Here is a 6,577-nt window from a genome sequence, read left to right on the forward strand (position 1 = left end):
ATCCTGACATAGATATAACCTTAAGAAGATTAAGAAAATAGGCTAGAGCAGAAAAATTCATAGGAAGTTATAGTGAATTAGAAGTTGTCTATTCTCCATAAATTCAGAACACTCCTAGAGTAAAAAGAACACCTACATCTTTGAGACAACCAAATCCAGAAATAGAGATGGCAGAACAGAATAGGATTAGAACATTAGGGGACTATGCAATTCCTAACATGCAAGGTTTTAATTCTTCTATACTTAGGCCAACTATCCAAGCCAACCATTTTGAGATTAAACCTGTACTATTACACTTAGTCCAATAGGATCAGTTTTCTGGTGGAAATTTTGATAACCCTAACCTACATATTTCAAACTTTTTGCAGCTATGTGATACCATAAGAATGAATGGGGTTAGTGAAGAAGCCATCAGACTGAGATTATTTCCTTTTTCCTTGAGAGATAGAGCCAAATGCTGGTTGCAAGCTCAACCACAAGGAAGCATCACAACTTGGACAGAGCTAATGAATAAATTTCTGACCAAGTATTTTCCTCCATCCAAAGCTACTAAGCTGAGAGGAGAAATTACATCCTTTGTGCAGCAGGAAGGATAATCCTTGTATGAAGCTTGGGAAAGATACAAAGAATTGCTGAGAAGGTGTCCACATCATTGTATTCTAGATTGGATGTAATTGGAGGCTTTCTACAATGGGATGAATACATCAACAAGAACAATGGTTGATGTTGCTGCTGGAGGTTCCTGATGAAACGATTTTTACTACTCGTTATGCAAAAGATTGTCGTTAATCCTCATCAAATATGCAAAGAAATGAATGCAGTACTAGGGTGTTATCCTAGGTCGTCTCCAAGGAATTTTTGGTTGGGAACATACATCGAACAAGTGTAAACATGTATTTTAAAGCAAGTAAATTGGGGGGAGGTTTGTCAATTTCCAGATTTTAATCAAGAGCAAAGTGTAAATTTAATGAAATTCAATCAATTAAAATGAGTAATCCCTAGTCAAGCAATGAGTTCTATCATTATTCTTTCTAATGATTCAATAATCCCCTTTCTTTCCCTTGAATTAAGTTAATCTAACAAGCGAAGACTAACTTTAACTTCCCAATTAAAATTAAGCATCTTAATGGGCTCCAATCTCTATCCCAAAGATTAAGCAACCTCAAGGATTAATCAAAATTAAGCAATTTTGAATTAGAATTTCGTTAAGTAAATTAGGGTTCATTAAGCAATGTTCCCTTCATGCAAATTCCATTTCATTCAGAGATTGGGGTTAATAAATTCAAGGAAAGAAAGATTTGTATTGCAATTAATCCCAAGAATTCAAGATTCATGTGCATTGACTAGGAATTACAAGAAAGTTTAGCCCTCCATATGGATGGGCTTCACAAATGAGAGAAAGAAATGCAAGAACGTAAACATCATTAATGTAAACTTAACAAAAATCAAAGGAGAAATTGGAAATTAAAACCTATAGAGGACCCTTGGCTGTCACTCAAGACTCCAATGTCGTAAGCAATTATCCCAATTTGGCAAAGGAAAAATGTGTAAAGTGTCAAAAGTCCCGTACCCTAATTCCTAAAATCTATTTATAGTGGATGACATGTCACCAAAGTGTCCACTTTTTCCTTTGAAAGTGTCCACTTTGGGCCTTGAAAGTGTCCACGCGCAGAATGGAAGGAATGTCGCTTCTCTGGAGTTGCTACTATTTGTGCTGAAAGTAGCTACTTTGGTGCGCGTAGCTACTTTGAGAGCCTATAGTAACCACGCGCAGGAAGGCTTCAAAATCAGCGTCCTGGAGCTTCTGAAGTTGCCACTTTTGGTCTTGAAAGTAGCTACTTTGGATGCGCGTAGCCACTTTGAGAGCCTATAGTGACCACGCGCATCATGCTTCAAAATTGGCATCCCTGGAGCTTCTGGAGTTGCCACTTTTGCTCCTCAAAGTGGCTACTTTGTGGGTAACTTTCATCCAAGTACCAAGATTTCTCAAATTTAACTTGGGCATTCTGCAAAATCATCAAGATAATTAAAATTGTAATCTATATCTATGTAATTAAATGCAAATTAACCAAAAATTAATAAACCTATGATATTTATTCAAAATGTGATTTCTATATTATTTTCACTATCTAAGTCCATTTTTTCTATCAAGAAGCATAAAAAAGCAAGTAAAAATATAATAAAAAGTGGATTCATCACAACCCCAAACTTAAACTTTTGCTTGTCCTCAAGCAAATCAAAATTCAAGCAAAACAAATGAAGAGGGTTGGATTTATCCAATTTTTTTTTTTAAGAGATTTTCATTCCAACTTCATGCTTTAATTAGCATTTCCAACATCTTCACAACCAAAGACTCATTCAACAGAGGAATCATATTCATGTCAAATATTCCATGCAAAGTCCCACTAAATTGAAACAAAAGAATCAAGCAAGGTTTCATGTGACTCTCATAATGCAAAGAAACTATCCATCTCACAAGGTGGTGTTTCACTCATCACTCAACAACATTTAGGCTAAGTGTTTTCCCTCAATCCATGCATTTAGCCTCACCCTACCATAGGCTTGCCCATATTCTCGATCTCCTTTGCCTAGATACAACGAACCACCTATCATGAGGGCTTTGTTGGTCACAAATGGGGTTAGGATAGGCTCAAATTTTAACCAAGGAGGGTGACAAGATCAAGTGGGTACTCAAGAGGAGGGAGTTCTTTTGAGTGATTTAGTGCAACAACTAGAGTGGAATGCCTTAAATGATGTAGCTTAAGAGGTTAAAGCATTCTTTCACCACATTAAATTTTTTTTTATTTGCCTTATGTGGAGATCCTTTTTCAACTCAAATGCCTTGCTATATTTTTCTTTCTTTCTTTTCTCCTTTTTCATTCATTCATATTTTTGTGATATCAAGGACTTTGACAATCAAAAATTTTTTTTTTTTTTGACATGTATTATGAACATGTATGCTGTCCACCACCCCAAACTTAAGACATTGCTTGTCCTCAAGCAACTACAAACATAATCAACACCCCAAACTTAGTTTCTTGCACTCAATCTTAAGGCAACTCAAAAGAAATACCTCTATTAAGGAAAGGGAAATATATTTGTTGACTAAGTTTGACAAAAGCAAGAAGTGGGGAACAGGGAAGTGAAGTGCAAGGGTGGGGGGGGAAAGGTATGTGCAAAGAAGGCCTCAATCATTTAGATGAAAAATTGCACAATGCATATTGAATTAAGAAACAGGGCAAGTTCTAGAGGATGAATACAACAATACATGTAATATGCACACAGAAAAAGAAGTAAGAGGCCCAATTCACTACCATGATAAAAGTGATAATAACTTGCAAAATGAGAGCACAATTCACCCGACAAGAAAATATGTTCAAAATGGTAGGGACAGTAAATATGTACAAAAATGAGAATGAGTAGGAGTTAGATGGGAAATTCAATCAGAGCATAAAAGAAAAATACGAAAGAGAACTAGATTAAAATGAAAAGAGAAGAAATGAAATAAGGGAAATATATTTTTTTTATTTTTTTATTATTATTAGTACTGTGCAGGAAAAGTAAGCTACAAATAAATGCAAAATAGAGACAAAGAGTTCACCCCCCTTTTATAGATGGTGTATTCAAAGTTCAGGGTAAAATGATGCTCCTCTTGATGGAACTGAAGGCATCTCTGCACAATGATAACAAGAGTTTAGAAAAAGAACGAAAAGGGAGGTAACATAACTGTTTGAAGGAAAATAACATAAAAGCAGGAACGGAAAGACAATAAAAGGACAAGTGGTTCCTAATTACTTGGGAAAATAAAAGAAAATAAGTACAAGCAGAGAAATAAAAGAAAACACGAAAAGTGGACTAAATGGCATCTTCATCAGAGGTGGATGAGGTGGCGCCTTCATCTTCTTCTACTTCTTCTGCTTCCTCTGAGGAACTGGAGTTGCGGACATCTCTGGGAGCATTGGGATTGAATGGGGGCAAGTCATTATGAACAGCAACTCGGAGGAAAGGGGCAGGGAAACGGTGGGCCTGATATATCTAGTCTGAAGTCATCCCCATCTTCTTGCCAATGTTTAGCATCATGGTCTCCATGAGGAGGAGCATGCTGGTTTGACCAGAGTGGATGGCAGACTGCCTCTGTGCTATTTGCTGCAGCTGCTCCTTGATTGTTGCAGGGGTCTCCTTCTTGTATTCGGGTGGCAAGGTGAGACCGGGGTTTGAAGACTTCTTTGGCTTAAATAGGTCCTTTACCAAGGCAGTGGAAATGGGAGGAAGTGCTCTAATTCTCTGCTGGTAGTCTCCAAAATCAACACCTGCATCCTGGCACAACATAGTGATTAGAGAGGGAAAAGCTAAAGAATCTCTGCTCCTTTTAAGGACTTCCAGCATGGCGCTGCTGATGACCTCCCCAACATGGATGGGCATGCTAGTGAGAATAGCATAGATGAGTTCTGCCCTCTTTACTGCAATGGTGGAGGTGTGGATGACTGGCATGAATGAGCTGACAACAAAGATACTCCACACCTTGGCAGGAGGGAGAAGGTGTTTAGTGGTCAGATTCTTGGGCTGCATTTTACAATCAAATTCCCAATTTTCTCCTTCAATGCAGATTGCTTGAAGTATAGGCTGGTAATCCTTTTCCTTTTGTTTGGAGAATGCAGTGAAATCCAATTGGTCGGGTTGCTTCTGCAGAGGAGGGATGTTTAAAACCCTCTGGATGGTGGCTGGAGTGAAACTAACTTGCTTACCCCTGACCATGGTGTGCCTGGGGGGGTAAATGTCATCTTCCAGGCGCAGGGCATTAGCATAGAACTCCTGGGTGATGTCCTTCCACCCATTGCCTACACAAGAAGTGAAAAGTCCCCAGCCACGTCTGTCTATCTCCTCTTGAAACTGTGGAAATGTCCCCTGCTGGATTTCAAAATTCCTGTCCTGGACAATCTGGCGCCTCAGGATGTTCTCTTTGAAATATTGTTCATGCTCTGGGGACCTAAACCTTGGGTCATGAGTAGGAGGGGGTTGTGATGAAGAGGCTTCAGCTGTCCTACTCCTCTTGGTTCTAGGTGTGTTCCTTCGAGGATTGCCCGACATTATCTGCAGAGAAGAGAGAATATGTGAATGAATAGTGCAGGGGCTGCAAAATAATTTGATATCATCTTAAGTTATTTGTGTGCAATAGGGTGTGTAGTGCTACATATGACCCAGAGGGCAATCAATTTCAATCATAGCCTACAAACATAGAGCTCAAATGGTATAGACAAGAGCAATTAAGCACAAAGAATGGTGTGACATACGTACACTATGTATAGCAATCCAATGGATAGTAGAATATGACTATTAAAGCTTTGAAACTCAAGGATCATAATGCAGCAATTAGTGAAATTAAAGTCACGAAAAGCATGTTCAACACCCAGAAAGAGCAACAATTATGGTTAATTTTGTAATATGCATGAGAATCAAGTGCAGCAAAAGTAAAATGGCATGGGATTGAAAAGCAAAACAACAAAATGGAGGGGTCACAACTAAATGGAAATAGGCACGAACCAAATTTAGGCATTAACACACATGAACAAGATGTTTAAAAGCATTATTGGCATGTTTAGAGCATAAAAATGAGGGAGGGGAGCATAACAAAAACAACAAATGAGAGTCATGGCAAAGAGGAAGTGGGCGTGGCCACTATTGGGGCCAAAAGTGGGAACGCTTACTCGAATGGGATTAATACGCCCCTTTGGGTGTAGTTTAGTGACCTCTCCTTCTCTAATTCAAGTAAGAATGCTCAATTATACAAGAATTACACCTCAATTTCAAGAAAAAACAAGTAAAATTGAAAAGCCCCAAATTGGGGAATCTATGAACCCTAACCATAAATGGAGAGAAATTGAGAGAATTACCTTGTTTGAAGCCTTGGGTGTGGTGAGGGAAGGTGCGTTTTGGGCTTAGGAGTGAGTGGGTGTGAGTGAAAATGGTGCGTGTTGGGTGTTGGGCGGTGTGAATGCGTCGTGAATGGGAGGAGCGTGTGTGAAATAGTGAGCGTGTTCACTTTGAAGGGAAATAGTGCCTACTATGGGTTGGGCCAAAGGGGAATAGTGCAAATGGTGTATGTGCCTACTCTAAACAAGTAACGTGGGGCACCTAAAAAGCTAAAATTTGGTTCCAAATTGCGCGTAGCCACTTTCATCCAAGAAAGTGACAACTACAGTGAGGGTGTGAGGCATGCCATTTGCGCGTGGCTACTTTGAAGCTCCAAAGTGGGAACTCCAGAGAGGCATCTTTTGTGGAGATTTGCGCGTGGCTACTTTGGTTCTCCAAAGTGGGAACTCCAGAGAAGGCTACAATGCAAAATGATTTGCGCGTGGCTACTTTGAAGCTCCAAAGTGGGAACTCCAGAGAGGCATCTTTGCAAAGAGAATTGCGCGTGGTTACTTTGAGAGCCCATAGTAACCACGCGCATCATGATTGAGCTCCTGGGCGCCAAAGTGGTCACTCCCACTCTTAAAAGTGGGAACTACAGAGAAGGAGTTGCTTACCTTGAGCCAAAGTAGCCACTATAGCCTACGAGAGTGGCCACTTTCATGAA

At 39.5% G+C, this 6,577-nt stretch overlaps 1 non-coding gene across 1 annotated transcript; it reads right to left on the reverse strand.

Annotated features, from left to right (window-relative positions):
* Positions 1 to 551: 551 nt before the first annotated feature.
* Positions 552 to 658, reverse strand: LOC113864135. Its single transcript, XR_003504738.1, has one exon. It is a non-coding gene; the product is annotated as a small nucleolar RNA R71 (small nucleolar RNA).
* Positions 659 to 6,577: the final 5,919 nt, after the last annotated feature.

Source organism: Abrus precatorius, unplaced genomic scaffold, assembly GCF_003935025.1.
Source record: "Abrus precatorius isolate BTA unplaced genomic scaffold, Abrus_2018 Scaffold3, whole genome shotgun sequence".
NCBI lineage: Eukaryota > Viridiplantae > Streptophyta > Magnoliopsida > Fabales > Fabaceae > Abrus > Abrus precatorius.